The sequence below is a fragment of the Apis mellifera genome, linkage group LG8, assembly GCF_003254395.2.
Source record: "Apis mellifera strain DH4 linkage group LG8, Amel_HAv3.1, whole genome shotgun sequence".
NCBI classification, from domain to species: domain Eukaryota; kingdom Metazoa; phylum Arthropoda; class Insecta; order Hymenoptera; family Apidae; genus Apis; species Apis mellifera.
This window is the reverse complement of record NC_037645.1, coordinates 202,017-215,496: the sequence shown is the minus strand read 5'-3', so window position 1 is coordinate 215,496 and position 13,480 is coordinate 202,017. Positions and strand designations below refer to the sequence as shown.

The 13,480-nt window shown below is 31.5% G+C and overlaps 2 protein-coding genes across 8 annotated transcripts in view; one reads left to right on the top strand and one right to left on the bottom strand.

Moving 5' to 3' along the window:
* The window catches only part of LOC413616 (tyrosine-protein kinase transmembrane receptor Ror), a 276,097-nt gene that overhangs the window by 73,690 nt on the left and 188,927 nt on the right, over nucleotides 1-13,480 (top strand). The gene's annotated exons all lie outside the window — the stretch shown is intronic.
* The window catches only part of LOC102654281, a 56,355-nt gene that overhangs the window by 10,938 nt on the left and 31,937 nt on the right, over nucleotides 1-13,480 (bottom strand). The gene's annotated exons all lie outside the window — the stretch shown is intronic.

Here is a 13,480-nt window from a genome sequence, read left to right as displayed (position 1 = left end):
TGAAAAATGGGAAATAAATTAAACACTGAATTGAAACATGAATTTCTAGAACGAAACAGTGAAAACATGTCCAAAAGGATGATTGCCCGGATCGATATCTAACGTATATTCGTATTTATAGATTTAGCGACTTTTATAGGCATCGTATTTTGCAATGCTAAGTCACTACTTGGATTTTATTACCGGATATAAATCTGTTCTATAATACGTATATTCTAGTTTTATGCACGGATGCTTTTAGTGCTTTAAGTTTTAACTGTTTTCAAGATAAGTTAAGCTTCTTTATGTTCAATGATAAATTACTACTCTTGAATTTGATCGTTCATGGTATTTTATTTGTATTGATATCACGGTGTATTTATTGCACATTATCTTCTAAGAATAGAAATCTTATGATCTTGTGATTTTTAAAAATTTTTATAAAAAAAAGTGGATAACGATTTTTTTAATAAATCCGTTTCAAAAAAAAAAATTCTTTTTTAGCAAAGAAGATTGTAAATTATAACTTATGCCTTTTCTGTTCGAATTATTAAACATCTTCAGTTTGTTTGGATACGAATATCGTCCTTTTAACAGAAGTTATTTATTTTAAGTTGATTTCCAGGTTGACGAAATGTCACGACGGAAGTGATTTGCAAAGATGGAGCAAAGAAGAGCACGTGTTCGTGTCGCCAGTTTGTCATGCTCTGTACCTTTCTAAAATATCGACCCATTTTTAAAATGTGAAAGCGAAACGTATCTACATTTTCTTTGATCTGTTTTAACGAGATTTTTCTACGAATATTATTTCACACACTTCAAAAAATCCATCCGTGTACTTGCAAGATGTTCTATCTTCAATTATTTTAAAGAATTCGATGGAAAAAATTGTTAGAGAATGAAAATTTATCACGAATTGATAACGTAAATATTTCATATGTTGAACAAGATCTCTTTTCTTTTATAAAATCTTCAGAATAAAATTGAAATTTTTAAATTTGAAGGGATTCAGTATCGATACAAATTGTGATCGAATCAGAGAAAAAATCGAATCGAAAATATATTTACATTATTTATATACATATAATCAACACATATCCATACAATCATCTCGTCTTATCAGCTTATATTATAAAATCATTTATGTTAATTATTTCATCTTGGAGGAAAGATTTTTGCAACTGCGTTAGACCGGAAGAGATACATAAACAGAGACGACGTACATTAACTCGGAGATTGGGTATGCTCGATGGAAAAAGGAGAGGAGACGCGATGGAAGAGGGTGGTTTTCTCTCTGTCTGTGGAGAGAAGAAGCTGATCAAAGCAGCATCAGCCGCATATTTGGTTTCGTCAAGTTTCCATCGGCCTACGCCCGCGTTGGCCCCTTTGAAAAATGGAAATTACGTGTGCCCGGATGCAAACGAACGCCGTGGAAACACGGCCTTGGGCTGTCTCTCTCTCTCTCTCTTTCTCTTTCCCCCTTCAAAACAAGAAGTCGCAGTAACACAGCCTGATTGATCATGGAGAAAACTTCGCGCCTGTTTGCTCCGCCATATTTACGATGGACGTTAACGAGAAGGAGGAGGGAGGATTTTAGGTGGATGGGTTTGCGGACGAAGAATATTTTCAGACGGATGAAATTATTTGGATTGTTGTTGTGGTACACTTGGAGAATTATAAAAAGGGAAGTTTCAATAGGGAGATTTTATCGAGAGAATTGTTTGACTTCTTTTTGCAAATATTATCTTCGAATCTCAAATTTTTCTTAAATTTTCAAAGTTTCATCTTTAAAAAGCTCTGAGCTTTAATTTCTTCGAAATTTTTCTATGAATTAATTTCCCTTTATTTCCATTTATCTGTTTTGAATTTAGAAACATTTGGATTTTGAAGTTTGAGGAAATCCTGACATTTTGAATCACAAATTTATACAGATAGATATTTCAAGTTTTGATGTCTTAACACTAGATTTATAGAATCCGTCAATCTTTAATTTGATGGGTTTTCAATGTCATGCTTAAAAATTCTGAATATGCAAATATTATTTTTTAAACATTATTCATTGGTTTCTAATAATATAATGCAACAAATATTTATTTCTATTCGTTTTCTCTTACATTTATATTTTATTATTTCTAAAACATTTATATTTCATTATTTCTAGATGTTGTATACCTATTTTTACGAAAATCCGTCAATTTACGGGTTAATTTATATATTATTATTGTAAAATAACAAAAATGAAATAACAATGAATAACAAAAAACAACACCAAACGAGTGACGATTATTTAGCAATAAATACATAATCAAACAAATTGTTTATAATTGATATGATAACAAATAATTTCAATGGTGAATTTGCAGAAAAAAGAAAAGATTTTTATAAATGAATCTGTCTTATTATTTTATAAAACAAATAAATTTTCAAGAGATAATTTCAACAGTTCGTTTTCTAAAACAGAAATAAGTGTTATTTGGAAGTTTAGCAAAAATTTATTTTCGTAAGATTTGAATTTTTCAAGATATTTTCAAAATCTACCTCAAAAAAATAATATTTTTTTACATATAAGGGCAAATCTTCAAAAGATATAGAATTGATGAAAAAGAATAAAAAAAAAAATAATGATCGGATTCTTTCTATAAATTATGCGAAAGCGAGGAAGAATTTGATAATATAAATGAAATTGAAGATTCTGACGACAGTAGGAATGAAAATTATCACAATATAGTAAAAGAAAAAAATGCGTATTATTTCAAATATTGAATGTGAAAGTGAAATAAAAAATGCTGGTGATAAAGAAAATACTATGAAAGCAGGATTCCCTCTAGATGGCTCCTTCATGTATCTTATAATTATTTTCAGATTAGGTAGCCATCAATGCCTGGATTATTATACAAAGGGACCAAAATTAATTAATTGGAATAAACAAAATTCGAAAGAATTTTCTCTTTTAATTAGCTGAAGAAAAAGCAGTGATTATCACGATAAACAAAATATTAGCTTCAATTCAATATTTGGAGTCTAATTATTGCATTAAATCTAAAAAATATATATATGTTCTATATATCCAAAATAGAATTCACATGTAAAAAAATTGAACACAACGGTAAATAAAAACCTATTTTTAGATTTTAAATAAAAAATTTACAAAAAATTGCATTTTAATATACCCGTCAAAAAGATTCATTTAAAAAAAATATGTAGTCAGTATTCGTAAATTTAATGTTAAAATATATAAAACTCATAATTAAATCATACATCTCTCTAATCCATACACAATTATCCAAAACAAAAACACGTAGTCCAAGACGAGTTAAAATTATCACAAACTACAACCTTTTGAATCTACGAAACAACCCGGCCGAGGACACGGAGACACACAATAAAACGCCAATTAGCATGCTCGAGAAACCGACTCCCTCCCCCCCTCCCGATTCATCATTCGTCGATCTCGTTGGAATATCAACAGAGGCGAAGGAATGCTCGCCGAGGTGGATTAATCTTCGCGCGGGAGGCGACGAGTTAATTAACGCCGGTTATAAATACGAAAGGCAATCTGCATTATGGTAATCGGTCGCTCAGAGTTTCCTCGAACGGCTCGCCTCCCTCCGGATGCCTGATCGCGATAATTTACACGGGATATTGGCGTGATCTAATTTTGGCCGCTGGCGGACGGCCGTGTCACGTTCGATTACAAGCTCCCGAGCTTATGACTTATGAACGAGCGTCCAGTTAACCATCTCTCTCTCTCTCTCTATTCTAGTTTCTCCATCGTCCTTGGAAAAAAATCTCCCCCTTTCGATGAAATATGTTTCTTTTTTCCCCCTTTTCTGATCGATTTACAATATGATGCGTGTACGAGTGAGGAATTTGGAGTAGATTGTTAGAATTTTGTTTGAAAAAAATATTCATAATGTATTGGTCATTATGTGTAATGGTTTAATCTAGAAAGTAGACATTATCCTGATATTCTTTTGTTTTCGATTATTTTGTAAATTTCTAACGCGAATGATGAAATAATTTATAATTATAGAGGAGATATTTTGTTTTGAATTAAACAAATAACTCTATCTTCTTGCACAAGTTTTTAACTTGAAAAATATTGGAATCGGATAATCTTCTCCTTTGTTATCTTTTAATTTCTCGAACTGAGAACTTTACGCGCGCTGTAAATTTAATATCCTCTAAATATTACGAAAGTTCTTCAGGATTGCCAAAGTTTCCTTATTAATTTAACTTTTTATATTTCTTTAAAGTGAATAAATGAAAAAAGAAAAAAAAGTATCCTCTTTTGAGTAACTTATATTCTCTTTTAAATCGGATGAATTCTTCCTGCAAGAATGAACGTTCGTTTCTCAAAATATTTCTCTCGAGAATGCTTCCGAAATCAGTGAAAATCAGAAATTACACTTTTGAATATACACATATTAATCTTCCTTTATTACTCGTTTAAAATTAAAATTAAAATAACCAATGCCATAATTTGCATTTAAATTTATAAATATTAATTTTCTTGAATTTTCCAAGAATTTTCTCTTATCACGTATTCATATTTGGGATATTAACGTAATACTTAAAAAGATAAATAATAATCCAGAGAAACTTAAGTTAAAACAATACATCCATTTGAACGAGGAAATTTGAAAAAGTTGGGACTGCAGGCGAAGGATCGGGCAAAAGTATATATTCGAATGTTTGCAAGCAATCTAAAAATGGAAAGAGAGGTTACTTCGATCAGAGAGGTTTCGCGAGGATTGACTTTAAGGTGGCAAACGGGAAACAAGACGTCTCCGTGAACGTCGAAACAGGAAATATCGCCTGATTTATAAGCCCTGGGAGTAACCAACAACTACCTGGAACGTTCGTCATTCTGTCAATGGGACGGTTTCCCCGAGGCGTTAGTGTTGCATACGCAACATCGTTAAAAATCATAGAATCATTTATTCGATTCTGAAAAAGAATATTCCCTTTTTCGAATTAACAAGATTGGAAAATTCGCTAAAACGAATAAAACATATCGAATCCATTCTATGTAATTTTCTAGATAGAAGAATAAATTTGACAAATTTTGGAAAATGACTATTTAAAAGTTAGAAATTGCTTTTATTATTAGTTGAACTTGGAAAATTTATGAAAATTTATAAATTACGATGAAGAGAGAAATTATTGCATTATGATTTTCCAAGATTTTTAAATAAAATAATAGAAATGGAAGAATAGAATTAATTTTTTCAACGAATTAAAAATTATATCATTTCTATTTTAACAAATCAAAAGATAATTAAAAAATTCGAGTTTTCAAAAATTAATGTAGGTAATTCGTTTTAGCATAGATTGTTAAAGGATATTCCGAACCCTAAGACTAAATATCACTAGCTTATGATGTCATATTTCAGAATCTTCGCAAGTTTCCTAATCCTCTAAGTTTCGTATAAGAGGATGGATCTCCAATGAGGTATTGCCTGTTCCTAACTTGAAAGCAGGGACGGCTAAGTACTCGTTCAAAGTAGAATTACTTAGAAATCGATCTTATCTTCAAATTTTCCCGCGTCTAGTCTACAAACTTCCGAAATTCGCGTTTCTCAAAGTGAGAAGCTAGTTCGATCTCTTAGAGTGGTCGAAACTTCTGAGTAATCTTATCACCGGCCAGTTTTATTTTTCAAAAAAAAAAAAAAAAATTATTCAATTTTGTTTTAATTCATTTGTTGAAGATTATTTTGTATTCAAAAAACAAGTGCAATGATAATAGAAAATAAATTTATTATTAAATTTATTTTTTGGAAGATATGCAATTATTTTCATGTATCCAATATTTCCAATTTCATCAAATGTACTTTTCATCAGTTAACGTGAAAATTGGAAAATTTAAAAAAAAATTGCCGTATCAATTTCTACGATCCTCTCTATAAATCTTAAAATAACGAAATAAATATATCCACTTTTCATTTAACCTATGACCTATGAGAAATCCGCGTATCGCGTAAATCAAAAATTCCCAGATAAATTACGACTTACAGCATCCTAGGGTGGAAATCTTAGTTCCTCGATCGAGTAACATATTCTTTTGTCAAATATAATTTATCATACGTTCGACTGCACCTGCGACGAGAAAGAACAGAGACGTAGGGAATGTCGTTGAAATAAGAGATCGTTGTTTATGGTTCCAAGCAACAGACAGGCTTCGAGGTATTCCTGCGCGCGAGTTTTACAACCACTATAGTTCTCTGACACTAAATTATCGTTGGAGCAAGTATACAGGGTGTCCTTGCAGGAAAACGTGCTATCATGCATCGATAAATCTTGGTTCACGCGATCTGGAATCGTGAGTCATCGTGTGTCTAAAATTTTCGATTATTTAAAGCGATAATCTCGTTACTTCTTTTATTCTTTAAATTGATCTTAAGTTAAGATATCAAATTTGTAATATTTTTTTTGCTATATTCCTTCGTAAATTTTTTTCTTGTCTTATTATACAGGATTGGTCGTAAAAGATTGGTCTAAAAAAAAAAAAAAAGAGAATATGTAAAAATGGGACAGTATTCTTTTTGCATTGTGTATTTATAAAACAATTATGATCGCTTTGTTCGTGACATTGAAGAAATAGAAAGATCGTTTTATTACAGTCCTGTTTCTTTATAACTCTCTACTCAAAATACCGCAAATTTAAATATTTTTCGTTTCCGAGCCAAGATTCTATTTAAAATTTGTATCTATTTATAAACGTTCCTTTTCAATTTAATATTCAAAGAAATATTCCAGCATTCTCTTACATAATTAAATTTTATTATGATTAGTGAAATGTTACATATTTAGTTATTATTAATAAATTTAATAATAAAAGTTTCATAGTTAATCCAACACAAAATTGTAAATTTCTAATTTACTAATATCATTGTTTGACAAACTGTTCTGCAAGAATATTTATCTATTATATAATAATATAAAAAAATTTTTTATAATCCTAGTTAATTTCGTTAATACAACAATTATAAAATTGTAAAATTTAATTTGTCAATGTTTTTTCAACATTATATATTCAACGATAAGAAAAATACAATTTAAAATTCTTCGTGGTCGTCATGGTTTATTATACACTTTTGTTGTCTTCGTTTTTTCCAAACCCAATGTTCGCATCTTAAATTCTCCACATTTCGCAAGTGATAAAAATATATGATAGTCGCTAAATTGGCCCTATTCAAATGACTCACCCCATATTCCCACGCATGGAGTTCCATAGAACGGTCGATGACGTCGTTCCCAAGCATGACCATGTCAAAATACCCATTTGCCCGCTTTTGAATAATTACCATCCCCGGTATTTTTAACCTGGAGAAGTTGGAGGAGTAGTTCCCGGAAAACGTTTGTAAAATGTCGAGACGACAAGCTTTCATTGAATCTTTAATCTTTACTGTGGAATCGTGCGCAATCTGTGTGCTCGTTCCTTTTTTGTTCAGAGATACGTATGTGAAAAGGGAAGAAAAAAAAAAAGAGAAAAAGAAAAAAAAAAAGGAAACGTAGCGTGTAGAGCAGAGAGCTAACTTTATTATCGACTTTATGTATAAGCGTGGGATTTGTCATTTCGCTTCAGGCGAATTGCAACTTTTTAATATTTGTTGCACGGATATACAACAATGGGGGAAGGTAATGTAATTCTGTATTCGATTGTAGGAAAGAATTTAACGTGAAGAATATTTAAATAGGATCATGGAAAATTGAATATAAAGAAAATCGATTTGATTTCGAGGAAACAATTGATAATATTATATTTATTTAAATTGATCGAGCGAACGAAGAATTCGATAAATGGAAGAAAAATTTTAAATTAATTAAAACAATAAATAATAAAATAATCAATGAAATATTCGAATATAAAATCGAATATAAAAAGAGACGTAGAGGCAAACTTCGAAAATAATGAAAAAAAATCTAAAAAGAAATCCAATAAGAAATAACAATACAACTGGAAAACTGAAGAAATAATTAAAGAATACAACCCAACGAAATACTCGATACGTTAAAAACTCTGAAACAATTACCTCGAAAACCGTCAGAACCATGTGTTGAAACCATTCAATTACGCCTGTTCAAAGCGAGCTAACGCAATTCCAAAGAAAACAATGTAACGTCCAAGTTGCTCCAAACCAAACTACCCCAGCTAGCCGGCTTCCCTCTTTCACGGAACTCCACTTTCGAAACAGAATTACCCAATTTCCTCAGACCGTGACACATCCACACATACACACCTACGGAACGAAGAGATACAGAGTATATATATCTCGCAGAAGCCACACAATACGCAGTCCCATGACCGACGAATCGCTATCCTACGTTCGAGATGTTGGTGTGCGACAGGCAAAATAATTTAGTCCAGCCGGAATTCGATGGTTTCTCGCCTCCTCGATAGATTTCCCCACCCCTTCTCACCAACTTTCTGCCTCCCTCTCTCGCGAAACACAATTCGAAATTTCGGTTGGAAAATAATAATAATTATTATTATTATCACAATAATACGTGAACAATGGAGGACGATAATGATAAAGATAATGGAGGAGAGAGGCGGGTCGAGTTCACCGTGAACTTTGGCGGGAAACTTTGAACGCGCGAGGATGGGATATAATAGGGGACTCTCGCAATTTATGGCGGTGGTAAACCTACGAACGATAACGAAACGTTGCTGCAAAAACTTGTCAAAAGTAAGAGATTATCGTTGATCCGCCACGTTTAATCCATCGTGTTTGTTAGTTTGTCTAACGTAACACGGGGGAGGGTATGGTATGCTGGTTCTGCGTTCGAGATGTGTTTCGATTATTTTTAGAATTTTAGGGAAACGTAGAGAGAGAGAGAGAAAGAGAAAGAGGGAAATGTTTAATTCGGTGGAAATGGATTCTTTGTATTGGGTACGGGTTTAAAGGTTGTTTAGCAGGTGGAAGCGTTTCTCATTGACGTATTTCCCAGAGATTCTTCGATACATTGTAGGTTATGTTTACAAGAAATTTCAATTAGATAGAGAATCGACTTGATATATGTTAAATTGGGACGCGCGTGATTGATGTATTCGAATATCTTCGCGAATGAAATTGAAATTCGAGCAATTAGTTGCATTAGGAATAGAGAAATGGATTTCGAGGGAAAGGTAGAAAATTTAAGATAACTCTTAAAATTTAGAATCTTTAATACAATGTTAGTGAAATATTTGTAAACAACATATTTTCAAAAATAAATAAATTTATCTTGAAATTTGATTAAACTTCAATTCCTAAAATTAGGAAAATCATTATGAAGATGAAGATGAAGTTTGAAGATGAAAGAACTAATTCTTTCTCAATTGATTATTAGAAGGGCGAAACTTTACTCTTTGAAATGCTCTTTCCTTTATTTCAATACGATTTTCGGTTCTCGAGATATTTTTATGTAAAGAAAAAAGAATTTATCCTAAATTAAAATAAATTAAAATTCGGAAAAGTTTGAATCATTATATAACTCTGAAGATAATACAATAATAATTTCTTATTAATGAATGAGCATTAGAAGCATCGAATCTTCCCCTTTAAAACGTCTTTTTATTTTATCCTAATACGATTTCCAGTTCTCGAAATATTTTCGTATAAAGAAAAGAGCAATTTTTTAAATCGTTTACTATTTCCCTCCTTATCGTTTATTCGAATCTCTCGCTTTATTTCATTGATTTATTTTCAGACAAACGACAGACACGATTTCTGAAAGAAAGGAAAAATTGTATGAAATTGCAGATTCATTCATAACTGCTTAAATACTATGGAGACTTTGAATCCTTGTATCTCAGTAACTAATAGAGATATCTGAATAAAACAAAAAGTGACTTCAGTAGCATAGTTTCCTCTATTTCTTGAATGGATTTTGATAGTAAAATTATTGGTTTTTTCTTATGATTTTTTAGTTTCCTCTCAATACTTCATTATTGTAATGTTAAACATAAATTTGTTTAATATTTATGCAAACAAAATATATACAAAATGAAATATCATTTTCAAAGTCAAAATGATATCTTTTCCCTAAAATTGGATTAGAAATGAACGAGACGTGGAGATTAAAGGGAACGAGAATGCATAACCGAACCACAGTATGTAAACCACAAGTATAAAGTCAAGCTACAAGAGATATCCTACCTTAGATGCAACTCGCGATTCGATAAACCAACAACTATCTCATCTAAAATTCAAACTCGACACCGTAACATTAATTTATCACAGAGATGGCGTGTAGAAGTCGTGTTATGGGTACGAGTGTCAGACAAATTTACAAACTCGTTAACCCAAACGGCATGCAACGCTAGAGTGTAAACGAGAGTACTTGCAAAACACGAGTTATATATTATATTTCTTTCTTCCTTTTTAATCAATAATATTTTATCGCAATTCGTACAAGTCATCCTTAGTTAGAAACTTTTTAATAAATATAATCGATGAAATTAAACTCTAATAACGTCAATTTATATCAAAATGCTTCTAGTTTATTTTTACAATGATACCTAAATGGTAATTGTAATTAAAATTGAATTGAAAGCTCATTTTAAATATCAAAATAGATCGAAGATATATATTTCGCGAGTCATTCATCGTATAGCTTCATGAATAATCATTTTGGGGTTGCAATCCTTTACCATATGCAAGGGTGGTGTACGGCTAGGATGTCAAACTCCTTCCATCACGGAAGGCTGGCTTGCAAAGGGACAAACCCTTAATGTTTGAGAGGCTATCGGCCTTGTTAATTGCTACAACGCGTTATCAGATTTGCGATATGTCAATCGCCACGAAAATCATGATGTTAGGAGCAATACATATGGGTTTAATAAGCAATTAATTGGTAATTAGTTTGCGTGGATGCTTATGCGAATGCAATTATTTTTATAGAAAATAGAAGAAAGAAATGGGACCAAGATGGAAATTTGTTTTCTCATTTAATGATTTCAAGCTATTTAACTGTTCATCAAATTCGAAATTATATGATAGAATATCGTATAAGAATATGCGATAATCAATCATAAAATCAAAATTAAATTATACAATTAAACAATTATGAGAGAAAATCGACGTAAATATTAATATATTTATCGAGTAAATATTTCGAAACAAAGTAAAGCAATATTTCTCACAACGATCTTATATCCTCGCGTAATATTTCAAAACTCTGCACCCTCTGAACCGAACCTCCCTTACAATTTCACTCCCCTTGTTCCTAAAAACTCGACATCAAAGGAAGAAAATCTCACGTCACGTGCTAAAACGAAAAAGATAAAACATCAACATTTCTAAACGACGAACTGTTTTCAAATCGTTTTTCAAGTCTCTCTCTCTTTCCCTCCCTCTCTCTCTCTCTCTCTCTAAATCTCGAAACCTCAAACGAGAAAGAAAGAGAGAGATAGAACGCTTGCAGAGGCGCGATCGTGCGCGGATGATTGAAAAGAAAGCGCGAAAAGAGGTCGTGCAATTTTAAAAACGAGCAGGAAGTTGAGTTTCCAAAGGCTGACAACGGATTTTCCAACGCAAGATGGGCGGAACGCAGGTGAAAATACACGACACGTTTTCCATGGCCCTCGGCCATTTTTCCGTCGACGAGCCGGCAAATTACACACGGTTTCGGGGTCGCCGGGTATTTCTGCCCGCTTTTGTCGACAAATGAGTAACTGATGCGTTCTTAAAGACGAGGAGATGAAACTCGTTTGTTACTGGACGTTCGTTGGTCTTAAGTGCCTCACTTTCTTGCGAGGGTGCATCTGGCTGGTGTATTACGTGTATTACGTGTATTGTAAAATTTTGATTGATGAAATTTACACGACGCGTATACATTTGTTATCAATTATCTTCCAGAAATAGAGATAGAATTTGATCGAATTAATTTTATATTTGTAACACTCGTGACGAATAAAAAATCGCAATATAAAATGTAGAAATTAAAAAATATTTTTCCTTTGCATTATATTTAATTACATATCGAATTCATTTATTTTTGCACTCATTTTTCACTTTCAATTGATTCTTTTAAAAATTTTATGATTCTCGTTAGCTTTTCTATGAGCATTAATAATTTATAATAAATAATTTTTTTATATCCCTTACGAAATTTAATAATTCTAGTGTCTTCTTGTATCTATGTTAATATTAATTTTGTCTTTCTCCAAATTAAAATATTTCCATAATAGTTCAAGAATCACTATCTCCTTTCGAATATTTATCGATTTGTATTAACTCTTCGAGCTTTTCAGTTATAGATAAAAATATTTTTAGCGAGCAAGTAAAGACAAAAGTATGAAATAATATCTAATAATAGTTGAAGATGTCCTTGAAAATTTATCAGAGGGGTGACATAAATTACTAAGTAACATGACAGCAATAATTGCAATTCAACGTGGAGCGCGTGGCTCGTCTGCAAACTTAACGAGTAATCACGTCAAGAAAGAAAAGGCCATTTCCATTGCCGGTAAAATTAGTCGGTGTTACAATACCATTATGCTTCCTCGCACTTGGCAAGATTACAGTCGTGCTTTTGCTCCGAGGACTACAAAGACCTTTAATTTAGTAATTCCTCTATGACGTTCCTCTTCCAGGACAATTAATGAAATCTAATCAAGTACTCTGAAACAACGGTATAACCAATTCTCACCAAATTTTCGAATCAATTTTTCGAGAGAAAGAAAATTTCTACACGAATATAATTCGAGATTGGGATATTCGTTTTTCTTTATAATTATTATGAATATGATACAGATAAATTCGTTGGAAAAGTTCGAAGAAAAATTTGAAAGTTGTAAAAAATTTCGATTTGTAAATGTGAATATGATTTGTTTTTCAAATGAAGAAAATTCTTGGTAAAATGATTCACTGGATGCTCGCTGTATTTTATCGTACCCAACTTCATAAGATTCCCAGGCTCCAAAATTAAACGTAAGGAAGTGAGAGATGTTCTTTGACGTAATTTCTACCTCAAGTGCAAACCAGACCACGTCTTCGTTATTTTTAAGATTAAAGATATTCGTGAACCGAACAACTTTCACATTTGTCTTTACGAATGTGAAATTTTTCGCGGTATTTAAACCACTTTAATCCGACTTTCCAAGTTAAGATTCTTGTTTATTTGAAGTATGGTTTATTTAAAGCGCGTACACGCTCTTCGCCATCTTCACTTCAAAATTAGAATAAATATAATTTTACAAATTATTCTTCTTTTTTTTTAACTCGTGGTTTATCAAAAAAACTATCATTAATTTTTGCAACAAAGAAATTTTCTGTGCATTACCTAATAATTCTCTAAGATAAACTTCAAAATATTTTTCCAAGATTTAAAAATCTCGTATTTCAAATTTCAAATAAAAAAAAATCTTATCGCTACATAAATAATTCATCGAAATAAGAAAATAATTCACTTCTTCTCTCGTTGATTAAAATTCTCAAAAACTTTCTTCGAATATATTATTAAATAAACTTTTGAACTATTTTAACAAGCAGAAAAAAATAAAACCGCAAAT